The sequence below is a fragment of the Hydra vulgaris genome, chromosome 11, assembly GCF_038396675.1.
Source record: "Hydra vulgaris chromosome 11, alternate assembly HydraT2T_AEP".
Taxonomy (NCBI): Eukaryota; Metazoa; Cnidaria; class Hydrozoa; order Anthoathecata; family Hydridae; genus Hydra; species Hydra vulgaris.
Window position 1 is genome coordinate 20,596,148 of NC_088930.1, and position 21,534 is coordinate 20,617,681.

The window sequence follows — 21,534 nt, forward strand, 5'->3', positions numbered from 1 at the left end:
ACGCTACCTTTACAGATTATTTTATTTACTTTTTACAGAAATATTATATTTTGCTGATCCACGTAAACAATTAGAAATAAATTTAATGAAAAACTACATCATTTAATAATGGAATATATAAACTGGGCAAAACAACAATATTTTTATATTACACAACCTTGTTTTATTCATGTTAATATTGTAAATCAATTTTTTTAATATTTTTTTAGATAACTAATAAAAAAATGGAAATCACAATACAAAGAAAAAGTTTCGAAGAATATGATTTACGTTATCATAAATGGGTATGGTTTTGTCCACACACGAGATTAAGCTTCAAATATGAAAAAGTTCCAACCTTGAAAGAACTATGTAAAAGAAAAATGGGTTATGCTAGAATACTAGTCGAAATTGAAGCATTTTTAAAAAACTACCTAAAGTGATACCATTTGAATACTACGATAGCAAATATATTATTTGGGATCAAACCTTTTACTTACAAACACAATTTGGACTTTATTTTTTATATAAAAAACATTTAGATTTTTTTTACGAACAAGCCTATTTTTTATATACAAGCAGTGAAATATTTTTATCTCATTATTTTCAATCTTATTTAAATAATACTCAGTATGATCAATTTTATATTTTATTAAAAGATTATGTAAATTGGGCTACAGAGCAATATCATTTTATTATCTCTGAAAATTTTGTTCATAAAAATGATATTATTTTATATTTATAGCTAGTAAAAAAAAAATGAACAAAACAAGTGGATATGGCAAAAAAAAAATGACAAAAAAAATCCGCAACCAAATGAAAGGTACATTCATTTATTTTTTATTTTTTAAATAAAAAAATATTTTTCTATTTAACCTATTTTTTTTCTTTTTTTTACAGCAATGTATCCCTACTATTTCAAAATGAATAAGGAAAGCTTGCGTCATTCGCAAATGATTAATAAACGTTATTTTTATGTTAAAAAATGTGGCGTTTGTCAAAGCTGCAAACTGCAAAAAAAATAACTTTTTTTGTATTTTTTTTATTTAGAAATATATATTTTTATTACATATTGTCTCTTTTTTTTATTCCTTATTTTATTGATTTTATTTTATTCCTATTTTATACATCTTTATACTAACATTTTATCTTTTTTTTACTTATAAAAAATGAATAATAATGATGAAGGTTACTTGACGCACCATTATTTGAAATTAAAATAAACAATGGAAAATTAAATAAACCGCTCCGTGGTCTCGAAATTTTAAATACAACAATTGCAAATAAACAAGAAGAAGAAATATGGATACTCGATGCACCACCTTTTGAATGTAAATTTTTTTACGAATAAATTTTCACCTGTCAATAAAAATTTTTTAACGAATAAATTTTCACCTGTCAATAAAAATTTTTTTATTTCCTTATTCCCTTCAATTGACGACGACCCCCTCAACTATTAACAACACCAGACGTGTCGATAAAAGGTCTCTTAAACTGGACACGAAAAATCAACATTCATATATCATCATACATTTGTATAATTTATGAGAATTATTTTTCATTTAGAAATTTCAGTTCATCATGGAAATATATTTGCTAATATATTTTTCTCTTTTTTATGTAATGAAATATCAAACCACAAGCTAAGCAAACATGAATAATGTCGAAAAAAACGCTTACTGAAACTTTTTGGTCCCTGTGTTTATCATTGTTGTTTATCTGTGTTGTCATTAGGTTAACCTAATTTCAGCATGTTTTCTACCTATTGCACTATCTAACATCACGTGCAATCCTGTCCGCTTTCTCTATGCTATCTTTCTAACACGACTATTTCTATCTTTCACTCTAAGATATCTTCGTTCTTCCAAAATTCACTTTGTTCTCGGCCGTAAAGCGGTTATGACGCTCCTTCTTGGGGGGCTGAACATGTCTTTGCGTGCCTTGGTATGGTGGTCTCTGTATGGCAACTAGCCGGAGGGGAATAAACCATAATACCATATATACAACTATTCACACGTATAAGCATACGATATTTTATGTTTAAATGTATATGCTTAACATAAAGCAAATTAATTCAGTTCCGATAAAAGATAAATATAAAGTTGTGCAAAAGTAAAATATAACGTTGAATCAACTTAAAATACAATGTTTGGCCAACGTAAAATGCAACGTTTTGCCAACGTAAAATACAACATTGTGCCAACGTAAAGTACAACGTTGAATCAACGTAAAACATTACGCAATGCCGACTTAAAATACAACGTTGAACCAACGTTGTTTTTTGGTTGTTGGCGACGTCGCATTTGTAACCAAAGTGATATAAAAACAACATTGGCGGTCGATGTTGGGCCAACGCAACGCACAACATTGTTCTAATGTTTTACCAATGTATGTGTGTTAGCTGGGTATGGAGTAAAAAATAACAATTTACTTTGGTTCAAAAGTTATTTGACCGGTAGAAAACAATTTATAGTGCATGAACAAAAACAAACATTTCCGACTGCCGTAACTTGAGGGGTTCCCCAGGGCTCTATTTTAGGACAACTGTTGTTCCTAGTGTACATTAATGATTTAAATTCAGCAACAGATCTATTAAATTGTATTCTTTTTGCAGATGACTCCAATCTTTTTCATTCCCACAGAGTTATTAATAGATTATTTGAAACAACTAACGAACAATTATCGAAAGTTAATGAGTGGTTTAAAAGTAATAAACTTTCTCTAAATGTGGATAAAACCAAATTTGTTTTGTTACTGAAAGTGAATAAATCAAAAAATATTCCCATCAAACTGCCTAATCTAATAATCAATAACACCAACATTAAAAGAGAAAACGCAGTAAACTTTCTTGGCTTAATCTTAGATGAATATTTACGTTGGAGTTTACATTTAAAAAGTATTGAAAATAAAATATTAAAAAATTTAGCAATGATATATAGGACTGAATCATTTTTAAACAGTAGTTCCTTAAAAATTTTATATTTCTCTTTTATTCATTGTTATTTAATTTATTGCAATATTGCATGGGCAAGTACAAACCATACAAATGTTAAAAAATTGTACTGTAAACAAAAACACGCGTGCAGAACAATTTTTGGAGCTAATAGAACTCTACCTTGTGAGCCTCTTCTGCGTATACTTGGAGCATTAAATATATATAAAATCAACTTACACCAAGTTTTAATGTTCGTGTATAAAACAAATATAGGATCATCTCCTAAAATATTTCAATCCTATTTTGACAAAATAGCTCGTAAATATCCAACGAAATTTTCAAATAACAACTTTGTTGTCCCAAAATATAATTCAAAACTAACTTCATATTCAGTTCTTTATCGTGGACCTTACTTGTAGAAAATGTTTCCCAAAATTGTAAATACACATAAAACTAGTATAGAGCAGTTTAAAAATGAATCAAAACTGGCATTTTTACTTATGGATTTTAATTTATCCGATTTTAAATGTTTTTTTTAATTAAAACTCAAATATAAAAAATATTTAGTCCAAAATTATGTCACTGAGTGTATCAACATTTATTTTGTTTTATTACCTTAATTATGGTATTACCTCTATGGCGTTTGCTAATTTATTTACGTTATTTCTATGAAGTATACTAATTTATTTATGTTATTTCTATTGTGTATATTAATACATTTACTTTTTATTGTTAAATCTTAGTTTAAATTTTTAAGTTTTAACCAAATGATAATATCTTATTTATTTTTTCTTATTCACTTGATCTTACTCTTTCCTTAAAGTTTGATTTTTTAAATTTTTCTTTAAAAGACAGCGAATTGTTACCTTTACTTTTATATTTTTTGTTAATAAATAGTTTGTTAACAATAGATATTTAAATATTACGGTTTTTGTAAATACGTGAGAATGGGGCTCGATGATAAGGCTAAATAAGATTTCTTCTTGCCCCGCCAATATTAATTTTTATTTATGTGCTTGAAATTGTATATATTATTAAACGGCAAAATATATATATATATAAATATATATACATGAAAAAACAAACCTGCTTTACAAAGTTGGAAGCATTTATAGCAGAAAACAACACACAGATGTTTTGTTTTAAAAATATTTCTTTTATAATCATGATGCACACAGTCAATGGTATTATAACATAGTTCGGTGTATCAAATTTACTCTGACTGTACACAGAGCTGGTTTAAGGCAGGGGCTTAGGGGGGTCATAGCCCGGACCACCTTACTGTAAGGAGCCCCGATATAGTTTTGTGGACCTTTTTCTTTTAAAGTTATTTTTTACGCTGTGACACACAAAAAAGGCCTCAAAAAAAATAGCCCCGGTCCCCAAAAAGTCTTAATCCGCCTCTGACAATACAGTGACAGATCGTCGTGTTGGTTTGACAAGGTTCTAACTGACTCGTGAGTGGATTTGGGTAAATCGATGTCAAAAATTGTTATGTTCTCACCATAAAAATTTGTTAGTATTAATTGATAATATTTTTCACCTATGATTACATAAGCATTTAGTATCACAATTTGTAACTAAAAAATGTTTCACTTTTAATTTAAAAATAAATACCCCAAAATGCAGTTAGAACCTTGTTATAATGAAATAGTCATATTTTCACTATTGCAAGATTCCAACTGCAGTTATGACGGCAGTTTAAAACATTTTAGCGACTTAAAAGTTTTGTGATTGAAGCAGTTAACAACTTTTAAATTTTGTAACTGAAACAATAGTATAATAAAAGGTAATTACCATATTATCTAACAAGATTCTACATTATAGCCTAAAAGCTAAAAGATTTTCATTGCATCCTGTAAATTTATAGGTGAAGAACCACTGGTTAGTTATCTTGGTCCTGGAGAGGCACAAAAGAAAACACAGTCTTGAACCGTGGAAGTTTAACATTAAAAACTCTTGAAGATGGTTTAGTGCTGGCATTTTGTTAGGTTTTTTCATTAAATTTTTTGTTAGCAAAATTCATAGGTTCAATTTAATCATGGATTTTAGCACAGCAATGTTAGAAAAAAGTACTAACTTGTAGTTAAATAGCTTTGCTGTTGAACAATAGTCCTTGTAGTCTTATGAATTTATTTGAATATAAAATATTAATAATGATAAGTTTTATAAAGATAAGATAATAATGATGATGATTAACATATTAATAATGATAAGGATTTTTTCCTATAACTTGACCATTCCGTTAACCAACGCGACAAGATGTTCATAAAACTACAATGACTTTGCAAACGGTAAAAGACTTTTTTTTTAAAGAAAAAAAAAGAAATTATAAATTAACTGATTTCAAAATTATGAAGCAATTTAGATTTATTTCTTAAATGTTTTTTGCAAAAACCCGCATGACACCCCCTCCCCACTTGAAACCTACTCGCGCCGGCCCTACATCCAAAGATGTGTATGTATTTTTTTCTCCAGCTATGACGACTGAACTACAAATGAAAGACGTACATTTTTAATGGAGAAATAAATGACATAATATTTTCCTAACTTGTCTATAATCTACAAATTAATTTTAATCTACACTAATTTTAATCGAATGTCAGCTCGCTGAGAGCATTGACTTGCTTTCAGTTATATGAAATAAAACTTCTAAAACTTGTAACATACTTAAAGTATAGTAATTGAGTTTATTATTTTGAATAAAATAGATAACTATTTTTAGTAAAAGTTTAAAAAAAAATTATTTATTCTACATTTTCAAAAAATTAAAAATATTAAGAAAAATCGAATAGTCATAAATTAACGTATTTATAATGTAAAAAAAAGATCAAACCTAAAGGATCCAGAAAAATAATTATCTTTCTACAATATCCAATAACAGTTTCAATATCCAAACAAATAAATGTTTTAGGTGTCTTTTGAACAGGTGCCGAAATTATATCCCTGCCGAAATTAGAACCAAGTGCAATTCCATGATTGGTAAAATGCATATAACTTGTTTTATAAAGAAGATTTAGCAAAGGAAGAAATACATAACTTTCGTAACCGAACTTGTTGCAAATTTTTTAAAATAAAAACTAACGGCTTTCAAAAGACTATTGGAATTTGATCTAATCACCTCAATTGTCGATAATATTTTTGACATCTGTTGGTTTCCAAAATTGTTCTTGGAGGTTTCACACACGGATATCTTAATGCACCGAGTCTAATTTGAGAAAAATGCTTGAATCTTGAGAAAAAAACTTCAAGTGCACTACTGGCGTGCAACACTTCTAAGACAAAATAACTCTAAAACAAAAAATCATGAAATTTGCTTTATAAATTATTTTTATAATTATGAATTATTTGAATTAGAAATTTGTTTGTTTCTTTGACTATTCAATACATTCATAGGAATTTAGAAATCTATCATCATACTATCCATTGTCCTACTTCATCAATATCTTAACCGTGCATTCATCTAATGAAAGGTTTTTGGTCAACAACGTGTGGAACGAACTCAACAAGTCAATACAAAAAATAAATGATTTTTGAGCTTTTTCACTTTGTTTACCTCTATATGATATATCAAACTACATATTTGCAGAACTATAGATTCAAGTAGTTTATTACATTAACTTTATATCATTTTTTTAAATTTAGACTAGATTCAATTGACCAGTCAAAGTTTTGAAAAGTTTGAAAAATTTATGAGTCTGTTTCATAGAAAGTAAAATAAAAATCAATTCAAAACTTATTTATTTCAACAACAACTTTACAAATAAAGCAACAGAAAAAAGAATTTGATCTTGCTGTTGAAAAAATTTGTTTAATTGAAAATCTTTGATGTTGTGTCAATTTTTCAACACTAAGAAATGATTACATTTTTGAGTCTATTCTTTTTATTAGCAACTTTTATTACCTTTTTATAATATATATATATATATATATATATATATATATATATATATATATATATATATATATTTATATTTATATACACACACACACACACACTTATTACAAGAAATGATTTATAAATTGCAAAAACGTTTTTTTTTGGTCGAATAACTGAAGGATGTTTTCATAAATTTGTTAAGAAAAATACACGGGTAGAAGATATTAAGAAAAATACACGGGTAGAAGATGTTAAGAAAAATAGACGGGTAGAAAAATACACGGGTAGAAGAAGCTGCTTCAGATAAGCGGGAACGTCGAAAATGTGTCAGTTTGAGTCTGCGGTAATTAATTTCTTTTTTTACAAAACAAAGCAAACCCAATTACAACCTGTGAAATAATTTTTTGTTCAAAATCATTTAATGTTACGTTTTTAACTTAATTTATATCTTTAATATTATGTTTTATAAAATACGGCTGTACCGTACTGGATAAATATGATATAGTCGCTAATATAGTAATATAATATTGTATAGCTAACTTATTTTAATGGAAAGGTCAGACTCCAGTTTAATGTGGAAAAACATGCTATATTTTTGCGAGCAGTTTTTTTTACAAAAATTGCTCAACGTTTAGAGTTTTGGTCAAGTCAGCTACCTGCTGACTAGTAAGTTAGCTATTTGCTGACTATTAAGTCAACTACCTGCTGACTGTAAGCAAAGAGATTTAGTGAAGTGATGATAAGGTTATTAAACGAAATTTATATTTTACATTGTCGCCACCTCTTAAAAATAACCTATATTAATTTCTCCTTTATATAAAATTAAAGAAATATGACAAATACCATTAAATAAAATAACAAATTTTAAATTTTTCTATTATTATTATATTACCATTATATATTAATAACAAATTTTAACGACAAATGCTGTTGATATGACGTTAGTGCAATTAGGTTTGCTAGATGTCCGGCTTTTACATAAGAGAATATAGCCGAACCGATAAAAATCAGACTGCAGTGCTGCAGTTCAATTACTTAACTAATATAATTTATAATATGAAATTTAAGTAACATGTTTTAAATCATATAAACCAATTTTTAATACTCCTTGGGATATTAAACAATCACAGGTCAAAGAATTACATGTAAAGATATTGTATCCAAGTCATTAAATTGGAAAGGTTATGAGAGGACAACATTGGAACTAAAAAATTTTTAGAAAAGGTTAATCATATTCATTTTTATTTCATTTGTGACATTCTGTTACAATCATCAGACAATTAAAATGTCAATAAAGAAAGATTTTACATTTTATAAAATTAGTATTTACAATATATTATATAAATCATCTTATCCCGGCTTTGGAAAAGTACATGTAAACCGGCACAACTCTTGACGTAACAAATCTATTCTGTCCATAATCGTCCAGTTGGTTTTTGATATTGATTTATATTCCTTTAATGTTTCTAAAGAAATTTATAGAATTTCATTATTTAGACAAGATCAAGCATTGATTGTTTGTTCTACATAAGTGTCTTTAAATAGATCATTTTTTATTTTAAAACTTTCAAAACTCTTAAAGGTTATTAATAGTAAACTTTATAAAATTAAATAACTAGTCTATCCTGCCTAATTTTAGGCATATTTGGACCGCAAAAAAAAAAGTGCGTTTTGCGTTGCAAAATAAAAACTCATACGTAAACAAAATACGCATTCGATCAAACTCAATGCGTTTACTTTTGTAAACATAAACGAAATTTACACCAATAACTCTTAATCGCACGCATTTACTTATGCGTTACTTATGCGTTTGGATGCGTTAGCGCACGTAACTCAAATTTACGTATGCATCGTAATACACTATCTATTGTAAATTATTTACCTTTTTAATAAAAGAGCGTTAACTATTATTAAGTAATTACTTTACCTTTTTAAAAATTCTGAGACATTTTTTTCGTAAAAAGGATTTTATATAATCATTGTTAATAATAGATTCAAAATCATTTTTATGAAAGTTATTTTCAATACGAAATAATTAAAAAAATTGCTTATTTTACTTTTTATTTACTGCATTATTCTGATAACTTGAATACTCGTTTGTGACTATACTAAAAATTTAATTTCGGCCACCCTAGGTTCTACTATGCACTGTGAGGCAACCTTACAAATCATTTTTTACAAATGAAAAGCTCTTCCTCAGTTAAAAATGAAGTGGATTTCTGTTATTTTTAGATTAATTCCTTTATCATTAAAATCAAGCCTTAACAACTCAACCGCAGATAAATATTTAAAAGAAAGAAAACCATTTAGCAACCAAGTATTTTAAGGATCTATGCAATATATCAAGATCCTTTCCCAGAAAAGGCAACATCAAATCATCTGTTCAATACTTAAAATATAAAAAAGATGTCCGTAAAACATGGCTGCCAAATGCTGGCAATATAGTAACAAAAGAAAAGCTTTGGTTCAAGCAATTCATTTTCAATTAACTTTTTTACAGCCGAACAACTTTTTTATAATGGCCTTTTGAAAGCTGCTAGGTTCTGCATTTCATGTATAAAAAAGAGTTTATTATCAGAAGAAAAATGTCATAAGAATAGTAAGCTACATGAAAATAAAATAAAATCATTAAATTAATAATGAAATTTAAAAAACACTAACAACAATATTAAAAATCCAAAAGACATTTAAAATTTTAGCAACCCTAGGTGTAAAAGAAACTTAGAGTTTAAAATATTTTAATCATCCGTGACTCACTTTGAAAAAAATCAATTGTTTTCCCTGATCACCAAAAGGATTCTGCCCCTGGCTTTTCCTGACCGTCAAGAAAAGTCAGGGGCAGAAGTGACTTTTTCAACTTACGGGTGGTGGGAAAGATATTAAAAAATTTGAATTTAAGTATTTGAGCATAACTTGTTATTGGAGTTTTATGTATAGACTAAAATGTTTTATGAAATAAAACACAATTATTTAAAACACAATTATTTAAAATGAGGTTAAATGCAGCTGAACAAGAATCTTTTCAAAAGCAATTTGTTTTTTGTAATGTTTTTTGTAAATAAACCTAATATAAAAAAAGTGAAATCGCAAATCATTTCGAAAAAGAAGAATATGCAGGAAGTACAGTAGTGGCCAAAAAATTGAGGCACGTCATAAAAAATAACTCAAATTTTGCAGTGTAAACTTTTTATTGAATAAACACAATAGAAAATGTAAAATAAATGAAAAACAATAGATAAAAATTATCAAAAATTAATAATATTCAATAAAATAATAGTTATAACATCAAATTATAACAAAGGTACAGTTTAAATGACTTGAATGTCATAGTTCAATACTTTGTCGGATGTCCCTTATTATCAAGCACAGCTTGTATTCTTCTTGGCATACTATTTACTGATGTTTTACAAAATTCTTACAGTACTAATGTTTTACAAAACTCTTGAGTGATTTCATTGGTCCACACTTCTTTGAGAACTTTTTGAAGATGTCCTTTAGATTTTTGGTGATGTGCTGCAACTTTCTGCTTCATTATATTCCAACAGTTCTCGATAACATTAAGATCGGGTGAACTTGAGGGCCAATTAGATAATAATTCAATTTTATTATCAGTAAACCACTTCTTAATTGTTTCAGCTGTATGACAAGGTGCTGAATCTTGCTGGAAAATGCTGGTTTTAGTAATTTCCATGTGCAATTTGTCTTTCAATACACTTAGATACTTTTGTGTATTAACATTTTCATTTTTTTTTTTTTTTAAAGACCAATGCGGGTTGCACCCGCATCGGCCATGCACTGTGATTGCTCCCCATACCATGACTGAAGGAGGATGTTTAACTGTTTTTGTGTTATACTTTAGATTAAGGCGTTCTCCCACAGGTCTTCTAACGTAATTATAGCCCGTGTTTCTAATTTGTTGAAACGTACTTTCGTCTGTAAACATTACGCGTTTCCACCATTCCAGTGTTTTGTCTTTTAAACTCTTACAAAATTTATTCCTAGCTTGTAATTGAGATGGAGTTAATAAAAGTTTTTTAGTTGGACTTCTTGCAACTAGACCAAAGTCATAACACAACCTTCTTCAAATTGTTCTCAAACTAATAGTAAGTCCCCTTTCCTAAGCAAGTTGTGATAACCTTGCAGATGTTGTGTGAGGCTCAGTATTAACAACATTCTTTAAAAAACGGTCTTCTCGTAATGTACTCACACGTTTTCTACCACAACTTTTGCGATTTGAATAGTCTTGCACACGTAAAGCATTTTGTACAGCACATATTGATATTTTTACTTGTTTTGCTATACTACTTTGAGAATAGCCCTCCAAAAATAGTGCATTTATTTTACTTTTAATAAAGTTATTAATATCACGCTTTTTACCCTTAATATCACAACTATGGCAACCTGACGGTGTAAAATAAATCAAAATATCTTCAAAAATCAAAATATAATAAAAAAATTATTTGTGTCCAAGGTAATAACGTCATAAATAAACAATAAGTGAAAAAGTTTAAAAAATGTAGCCTGCCTTAACTTTTTGGCCACTGCTGTACATATAAGTGATAACTTAAAAAGACTTAAAACTGTTCAATACTTTTCTGATAGAAAGCACCCTGGACTAGAAAAAAGAAACGTAAATTAATGAGACTTGCCAACATTCGAAAAGAGTTCAGTAATGAAAAATAGATTTTAAATTCAGTGTAAATCAATCAACAATTGGTTGTCAGTTAAAAACAATAATTATTACATATACAAAACATGAAAAGCCTCTAAAATACACTACAAAATAATAAAAAAAGGCAAATAAAAGAACCAGGAAACTCATTAACCAGCTCTATAACACGAAATCACTTTTGGTCATCAATGATGAAAAATACATTTTTTATGCAGGTGACAACATTCCTGGAAATTCGGGATACTACGCAATCAACAAAAAAACATGCCCAAAAGATGTTTGCTTTATAGGAATAGAGAAATTTTAATGTGGGTAGCCATATCTAATCGTGGTGTGTCCGACCCATTTTTCCATACTCCCAATAATTGGGAGTATGAAATTATTGGCTGTAGCAACTAATACATCGATCCATACTGATAAATGTTTAGAAAAACGAATTCTTTAATTCATTCACAAGTTGTTATTTTTTTTTGTTAATTCACTTCACTAAGGCCAATAAGGCAACTACAGCCGAGGAGACTAGTTTGCTATGGTTATAACAATCTTTCAACTCTCTAACTCCGAAACACGAACCCTGATAAACATGGCCACTGTGCATAGAAAAAAGTTGAATGGGGTACTACCAGGGACATGGTGGGGATTGGACTTGGAACTTCTTATTTATGAAGCGTGCGCCCTACCATTATACCCCTATAGCATTATAGAGACTTTAACTATTTATTTTAAAATCATTATTCTAAAGATTCTCTAAATTAAATGAACGAATATGTCAATTACATTGATAAAGAATCCAGCCCTCTAAATGTGGTTCAAGTAAAACCAATTGTAAACCTTTTGGGACATTTAGCACAGAAGGTTAATGAAGGACATTGAAAAGCTTTAAAAGAGCAAGTCTTAATTGATTGCATTAAAGCTACAAAATTTGATTTAAATTTTTTCCAGTTGAATATAAAAGGTGTCAAAGCGAAATTGAGATTATTGCAGATGATGGAGATAATGATAGCAGTTGATGGAGTTTTTTTAGTAAATATAACAATTAACTGATCTTAAATAAAAGATAAACGCTTTATTTTTTTAAAAATGTAAAAACGGTCTTTTTTTTTATAAATTTTTAATTTACAAATAAGGTTTTGACATTTTTATTTTGTCCAATAACTTACGCATCACCTATTATGAATAAAAAAAACACTTTGATCTCTCAGGGTTTACATGTATAAGATCAAAGTGCTTCTTTATTTCGGTGTTGAAACTGGTTTCGAGACGAAAATGTTTACAATTACTATAATATACTACTTGTATTTATAAATAATAAAAAATAGAAAGTAGAACAGGATAAGGAAATGTTCACATATTATGTCATGCAAAAAATTTTTTTAGATCCCCTCGGTCACAAAGTGTTGCGAAAAAACTCCTCCCCCTCTTTTGTCATGTCACAGAGTAATTTTATTTTTGTAAATGTTTTTGCTCTCTCCTTTTGCGAAAACAGCAAAAACTATTATGCAAACAAAAACTATTATGCAAAAACTCTTATGAAAATAAAATATGCAAACAATAAGTGCAGCAAGGTCATCAACATCATTAGCCACAAGGTCTTCAAACAATACTTCAACCTCCAATATTTCTATCCCTCCAAACTAGAAAGACCCAATTTCAAAGTTCTTGCTAATAGTCTTTTGGCAAAATTATCCAAAGACTCATGTAATTTGATAAACTTATTGCATCATTTTGACTAAAAAAACTTAAACTCTGTTAAAAAGGTTGTGAACTGAACTAAACTGAATTAAAGACATTTAAATGACTTTTTCTTATTTCTAAAATACTAATAATTACATTATTTATTTTAGGAATATACATCTTCATTTCATTACATTTGATAATCCAATAAAAATAACAAAATGATGCCATTTTTTTATGCATATTGTGTAATCAAAAGTTCACTGCTCATATTGGTTGAACATCTGACATTAGGAAACATTTAGGAAGAAAGCATCACCACAATTTGAGTCATAAAACACTATAAAGGTTTTTATTACATCACACTGATTGATAGATGCATTTAATAATTAATTTTTAATAAATACATTTAATAGTTAAGAATTAATAAACATAATGAAAAAATTTGACGATGCCTCGTGATCACATCATTAAGTCGTCTTCCGTAGTGTTGGATTTTATTGCGATCAGTGCAACATTAATTGATGCTAACATTTATATGATAGGACGCCACAATGAAGAAAATATCAAATTAGGAGTTAAAAGAATGACCTTTACTTTCAATAAATCCAAAATAAATAGTATATAAATTTATGGCTTTAATTACAGTAATTACAATGAAATTGTTAATCATTTATTTTCTATTTTATTTAAAATATATTGCATGTGATGAGTTTGTTAAGGAAGCTCATTTGTAGGACGGTTATTTAAATAGTCTCAAGAAAAAAATGTTAAAGAGAACCCAGCCGGCACAAGTCGTCTATTAGACGTCTATTTCAATACTCATTTGTCTATAGACGTCTAAGACAATTTTGAGACATCTTCAAAACGTCTCAATAAAAGATGTCTTAGACACGCTCTCTTGTAGACGTCTTGAAGATGTATTTTTTCTTGCGCGTTAAAATGTTATATTTACTGCGTCTTCAAGACGTCTAAAGTTAAGGCGTCTTGAAGTTTATAATTATTTTTTCCATTCATCTTTCATTCAAATTTAAATAAGCGTGAAAGAAACGGCAGCCATGTTTTTTAAATAGAAAAGTTTCTGAAGTAAAATTGTGATCAAAGCAGTTACGGTTAAAGAAATGATGTTTATAAAGACAGTTATGCTTTCAGAACATCCTTAATGTATCTTTTGAAGATAAAACGATATATATATATATATAAATTATCTTTAATTTAATTTATTATTGCTCTGTTCTTTAAAAACATTGAGTGTTCTATTTTTAGAATATATATATATATATATATATATATATAAATATGTATATATATATATACATATATATATATATATATATATATATATATATATATATATATATATATATATATATATATATATATATATATATATATATATATATATGTATATATATATATATATATATACATATATATATATATATATATATATATATATATATATATATATATATATATATATATATATATATATATATATATATATGTATATATATATATATGTATATATATATATATATATATATATACATATATATATATATATATATATATATATATATATATATATATATATATATATATATATATATATATATATATATATATATATATATATATATATATACCTTTTAATTGTATTTTATTGCAACATAATAATGTTTAATGTCTTCCTTTATATAGATTAGTGTCAAAATTGTAAATGTGTGTGATGTATTAAAATACAAATAGTACTTCAATTATTTGAACTGATGGAATTACTTTATTATAACAAAAAATTTGTATTGTTTTTTTACTTCCTTATTTTTGACTGTATAAAATGAGGATTTTTAAATAACTCATATGTTGAGAAAACTTTTACTTAAAAGTTTTATTTGTCTTTTCTGTTTTTATTTATTGTTATATATATATTATATAAAATATTATAAATCTTTTTTTTTTGAGATTTTATATTTTTAATATTTTGTTTGCTTTTTGTGATAATCAATTTTACAAATAGTAATAAAATTATCAATAATTTAATTGTTGTTTTTATTGATATTCATCCTCTTGTTATCATTGTTATTATTACTATCATTGTTATTATTATTATTAACATTTTGGATTCTATTATAACTGATTCCAATTATAATAGAATCAAATATCAGTTTTTAAGTGTCTATTTCAAACTAGGAAAGTTAAATTATATTCAGGGATATAAATTCTGGGGAACCCTAGAATATACATCCCTGAATATAATTGCTTATGATTGTTAGGTATTTACATATAATTGATAGGTTATTTTTTTTTAGTATAATACTTTTTTAATTCAATTTATTTTTTATTAGTTCTTATATTTTTATTAAAATTTAAATTTGCTATTTCTTACAGGTTTTCCTATTTATCAAATTTTTGAATATTTCAATGTGGTCTATGTACGGAAAGAACACTCTCGAGTAATTGAAGATGCTATTCCTCATAGTTTGACTGAAACAGATGTATTGCGTTGGACACCAAAAGGATTTTCATGGAAAAAAGCAATGAGTAAAAATATTCTTTCAAGTGATAATTGGCTAGTGTGAGTATAGATCTCAGGATAAAGGAATAAAAGAGAAAGAAAAGAATGGCGATGAGATTAAGTGTTAAGAACTTGGAATTGATTTACTGGTGTTTCATGATGATACAAATTCAAAGCCCTTTGGAAATAATAATACTTCACACTGAAAGCGAAAAACACATTTAATAAGTGATTGCAATGATTTTGACGATTCAACACCATTCAATTGGAACCACCAGTTATCAAAAGGTTTTAAAACAAAAAAGTTCTATCATAAATGGTAATTATTTCATTACTTTAAATAAAAGTTTTGTAAAATTCCCATGTGGCGTTATTTGTTATATAGTAGTGGTATCACAGGGTTGTCAAAATGTTAAAAATCAGGGAAAGGTTAGGTAATTTGTTTTAGGTCAGTGAAAATTTATGGAGTTTAAATTATTTTCAGAACAAACCAAAAAAAACTTTCAACTTATTAAATTTTTTTTCACAGTTTGTTTTTATCGATTATTTTTATTTTGTTTGTCAGCAAATATAAATTCAATTGTGATTCTGGAAAAAATCAAAGAATTTAATTTTTAATGTAGGTGGCCACCATGTATAAATGATTAAATAACGCAGCAGTATTATGCAAAGGTAAAAAGTGGTGAAGCCATCAATTACTACACTCTGGTATTGCACAATAACAATTCTGAAAACTGAACTTATGTTCATAATTTTCTGCAATGATTTTAAAACTGTTTAAATTTTTCCATTTTAGCAAAGTTGTTTACTTCAGATGAATTAATTCAAATTTCAAATTCAAGTTTAACATATCGTATATCAAATGCTTTGCGTTATTTAATTATTTAAATTTTTAATTATCAATTAAGTTAGAAAGGTGATTTATTTTATTTTACTATAAATTTATTTATTGTGAGTTTAAATTTATTTATTGTGAGTTTAAATTTATTTATTGTCGGTTATAATTTATTTATTGTATAGTTGATAAAGTTAAAAAGTAGAGAGCTCAATTTATTTAGTATTAGATGTTTAGATTTTTTTAAATCCAAATTTTAATACTAAATAATTTGAGAATATTGTATAAATTGTGTCAAAATTTTTTGAACTATTTATTATAGTTTTTAATGATAAACAGAAAAAGTATATTAAATTGTTTTTTTTTATTTTAGGTTTTCAACAACAAGTTCTGGCATTTCAAAAAAAAGTTGTTAAATGGATGAGCGATATATCCATTATTTATCTTTACCAACAACTTTAATTTCTTAACAATCTCCAATAACTTTATTAGACATTTATAAAATCAAAAGACGAGTTTTTCCTGTTTGAAGAAAATATGAAATTGGATTCATTCCTAGATGAAAAAGTAAGATTAATATATCGATATTATTTAATGTCGGTACACACACATGTGTGTGTGTTTGGACACTTAGCTACTTCTAGTTAAATGTGACTTTTACTTCTTAGATTGTACAATAAAAGCCTACAGGAGGGCTTGATTACAAAGATATGATCAAGAACATAATCAAACGATTTTTTACCAATTTTGTCATGAAATGGGTGAAATGAACAAGCCAAAATGAGTTAATCTTTGGCGGAACCGAGACCTACAAAACAATATACAAAGTAGTGACGCTCAAGTACCTAAAGATGACGGAAAAAGAATTTTATCAAGTTGTTTAGAGCCTCCTTAGAAACGAGCAAAAAAGATGACAGTCGTAAATAATATTGATATTGTATTTTTTATTGTAGATATATAGTTCCTTTTACATTTTATTTATTAATTATCTTAAACGTAAAAAAATATAAAATATGATTTTAGATATAATTAAGTCTGTTTTATTAGTCGATTCGGTATGCATTACTATAAATGCTGAGAGAACGTCTAATAGATGTCTCGGCAAGACGTCTTAAAGGTGTTAACAAATAGACGTCTAAAGACGTTCTTTAGACGCTCAAGCGAGTTTTCAATTAGACGTCTATGAGACATCTAATACTAGACTGTTTACAGACGTCTGTCGCAATACGTCTTACAAACGTCTATACAAGACGTCTTAAAGGTGTTAACAAATAGACGTCTTAAGACGTACTTCAGACGCTTACTTAAGTTACCGTTAGACGTCTTATAGACGTCTTTGTGCCGGCTGGGAAGGAAGCTGATAGGACTCCGAAAATCAAGATGATGCATTGCTAAACAAAGAAGATGCTCTTTATATTAAAAAGTCAGATAAGAAGCAGCAAAACATTGATGAAGACGAAGGTTTAAAAATTAATCTTTAAAAGGAAATTAAAATAAAACGTCTAATGAATTATCCAAGAGCAATTAACTGAATAAAGGAAACTTATGTTTACAAATGTTGTTTAATTAGTTAAATTAGCTGAAGAAGTAAACATCGCTAGTATCAATTTATAAAGAGTGTTTAATATCACATAAAATCTAAAGCCAAATTACAAACAAACTGTGATGGAATTTATTAATCAGCTGCTTCCCTAATGCTACAGATCTTTTAAATTGCTTATTAAAAAAATGTATTTGACTTGGTTAAGAAATGCACTTAATTTAGAAAAGTGCTTATAAAAGATATGTATTGGATTCAGAAAAGTGCCACTAAAACTCTTATTTGTCTACTTTTTTTCCTCGAACATCAGTTCTTTGGAATTCGCTTCCTTCATCTTGCTTTCTTGGTTCATATAACTTGCAATCTTTTAAGTCGCCTGTCAATCGTCATCTTACTCTACAAACTTCATCTTTTCTTTTCCATTAACTTCCAACTCCTATAGTGGTTGCTTGCGTCCTTGTTGGAAGCGAAAATGTAAAAAAAAAGAAAAAAAAAAAAGAAATGTGATTCAGAAAAAAGCTTATAAAAGAAACATATTTAATCCAGAAAATCAATGTCTTATTGGGTTAGATCAGATTTAACTATACCTACAAATTCTTCTTCACGCATATCAGTTTAACTTAATTGTGCAAAAGAATTTTTCATCGATAACTGAAGTTTTTTCTGCACTGACTATTATCATTACAAAATGAAGCCGAATAAAGTTGCAAGAAAATGGAAAAGAATTAACTAGTTAATTTCTTCTTTTAAATTTTAGTTTCAGTATCAACTTAACTCAGGTATTAACCGAGTGGCAGCACAAATCGTAAACTTGTAAAAAAATCTGTAAATATCTAAACAAATATATATAAATAAGGAAACAGTAATAAAAAAAAATTGTACCCAAATACTGACTAGTTAATTTTTGAGCTTCCAATCCGATTTCAACCACTTGTTTTATAAATCAATGACTTTTATGAAATCGTTTTCTTAAAAATTCCTTGACGTAATTTAAAAGTAATAATTCTTGCTTTATCAAAAAAATGAAAAAAACTGTAAACAAGTTTTGTTAAAAACTATCCTAATCTTAAACCACTAGGCTTCATGGTGCTTTTATCTCCTGGAACTGTATTTTTATTGGCTGTAATACAAGCTTGATCTAACACAAACTCAACACATAAACCGTTAATGCCCTGAACAACATAAAATGAAAAAATTTTTAAAAATATAACTTTTAATATTAAAGTAACCAATACTCACACCTTAGCATAATTAACTTTATTCATTTGAGGAAGTAACTTTCCATCTTTAAGTGTAACATTAATAACACTACTTCTTGAAAAAGTTATATTGTTTGCTTTAACATAATCAACTCTTGTTAAAGAAAAGGCATGAACTGCAGTTGCTTACTTTATTCCTAACAGTTTTCCAGTCCTAGTGATTTTGCAGCTTTTTCAAAGTGTTCAACAATTAAAGAAATTTTTTTCTTTTTTTTTTTTACGCATATAAATTACGCATATAAATTACGTGTAAAAATTACGCATATAAATTACGCGTATAAATTACGCGTATAAATTACGCATATAAATTACGTACATATACGCGGTATGTACATACGCGATAGACGCATATAAATTGTTTCTCCGCTCAGCGGAGAAACAAATTTATTAATATATATATATATATATATATATATATATATATATATATATATATATATATATATATATATATATATATATATATATATATATATATATAGATATATATATATATATATATATATATATATATATATATATATATATATATATATATATATTGTTAATATATATATATATATAAATAATATATATATATATATATTTATATATATATATAAATATATATATATATATATATATTTATATATATATATATAAATATATATATTTATATATATATATAAATGTCAATATATATATATATATATATAAATATATATATTTATATATATATATATATATGCAAGTCAACTTTTAGCATATTTGTGATGGATTTAGACATCGCAACTTTTATTAACATTTAAAGTACTTATTTGTAAAGCATTTGAAAAGAATGAAAAAAAAAAATTTTTTATTCAAAAACTTATTTAATTTGAAACTAATTTAAAGTAAACTTTAGACCAGTATTGACAATTACCTTCTATTTTGTAAGACTCTAAATTGTCACATATATTGCCTGGGCACTAACTTTGAAATTTTTGCCATTAACAACTTTTAACCTAATCTGTCAAATCTTCTGATTGCTTAACAAACAACCAAAATTTACATTGTTACTTTTTCTTGGTTTAGACATAACTATACATGACATTCACTATAACTCGTTTCTCTCATTTTTCTCTTTTTAAATGTATATGCATTAAAATGTACATGTTTTTCTTTAAGAAATATATATGGATTAAAATGTTTTTTTCTAAGTAGTTTATATATGTTAAAATACTTTTTTCATTAAGAAAAAAAACATAAAACTGTAATAAATTAAATCTTTTTCTTCAATAAATAAAACTGGTTTTTACACTATTTCACGTATATACAATTTTATAATAAAAAAAATCCAAAGAACCCTTAAAAATGTCATTAAAAAACTTACTTGAATATATATAATATTTATAACTTTTATTTTATATATGCAATATTTATAATTATTTATTTATATTTGTTATCTTAAATTTAAATTTTTAAAATGGAAACTAATCGATTATTTAGGAATAATTTTGATAATAGCGCTTTTAATAATATTGACATAAATAATCTTGAACATTTCCTAATAAACAAATATATACCGTTAAAAAACCAAGCACATATAGATATTAAATTTTATAATGATGAGGAGGGATTATTAAATATAAGTCCTTATAACTATAGTTGAGATATCTCAAGTATTACTGCTGACATAAATTCAACTGCATTATCTATCCTACACCTGCATTATCTATCCTTACCTATCATTATCTATCCATTACCTACATTATCTATCCATTATCTATCCATTATCTATCCATTATCTATCCATTATCTATCCATTATCTATCCATTATCTATCCATATCTATCTATCTATTATCTATCCATATCTATCCATTATCTATCCATATCTATCCATTACCTACATTATCTATCCTACGCAAGGAGCCTCCAAAAAAATTTTGAGAGATTTAAACAATTTTTATTTAGTGTCAAAATTTACTTTCAAATTATATGACTAACCAAAACATGGTGCCGTGATAAGGAAATTGAAAACAATTCTAATTTTCAACTTAATAATTATAAAGTTTTTCATCAAATTTGAGACTCTGAAAAAACAGGTGGAGGATTATGCGTTTTTATCCACAACTCCTTAGATTTCAAACTACGCAAAAATTATTTTGCTGTTACGCATTATTTTGAATTGTTATCAATTGAAGTTGTAAATAAAACTTGCAAGAACGCGTGTACACGTCATATAAAGCATTTAACAAACAAATTAAAAGCCTAATTATAAG

The 21,534-nt window shown here is 26.6% G+C and overlaps 1 long non-coding RNA gene across 1 annotated transcript; it reads left to right on the top strand.

Annotated features, from left to right (window-relative positions):
* The first annotated feature begins 15,154 nt into the window (after positions 1-15,154).
* Positions 15,155-17,463, top strand: LOC136087213 (uncharacterized). Its single transcript, XR_010641631.1, has 3 exons — positions 15,155-16,574; positions 16,867-17,060; positions 17,162-17,463. It is a non-coding gene; the product is annotated as an uncharacterized LOC136087213 (long non-coding RNA).
* Positions 17,464-21,534: the final 4,071 nt, after the last annotated feature.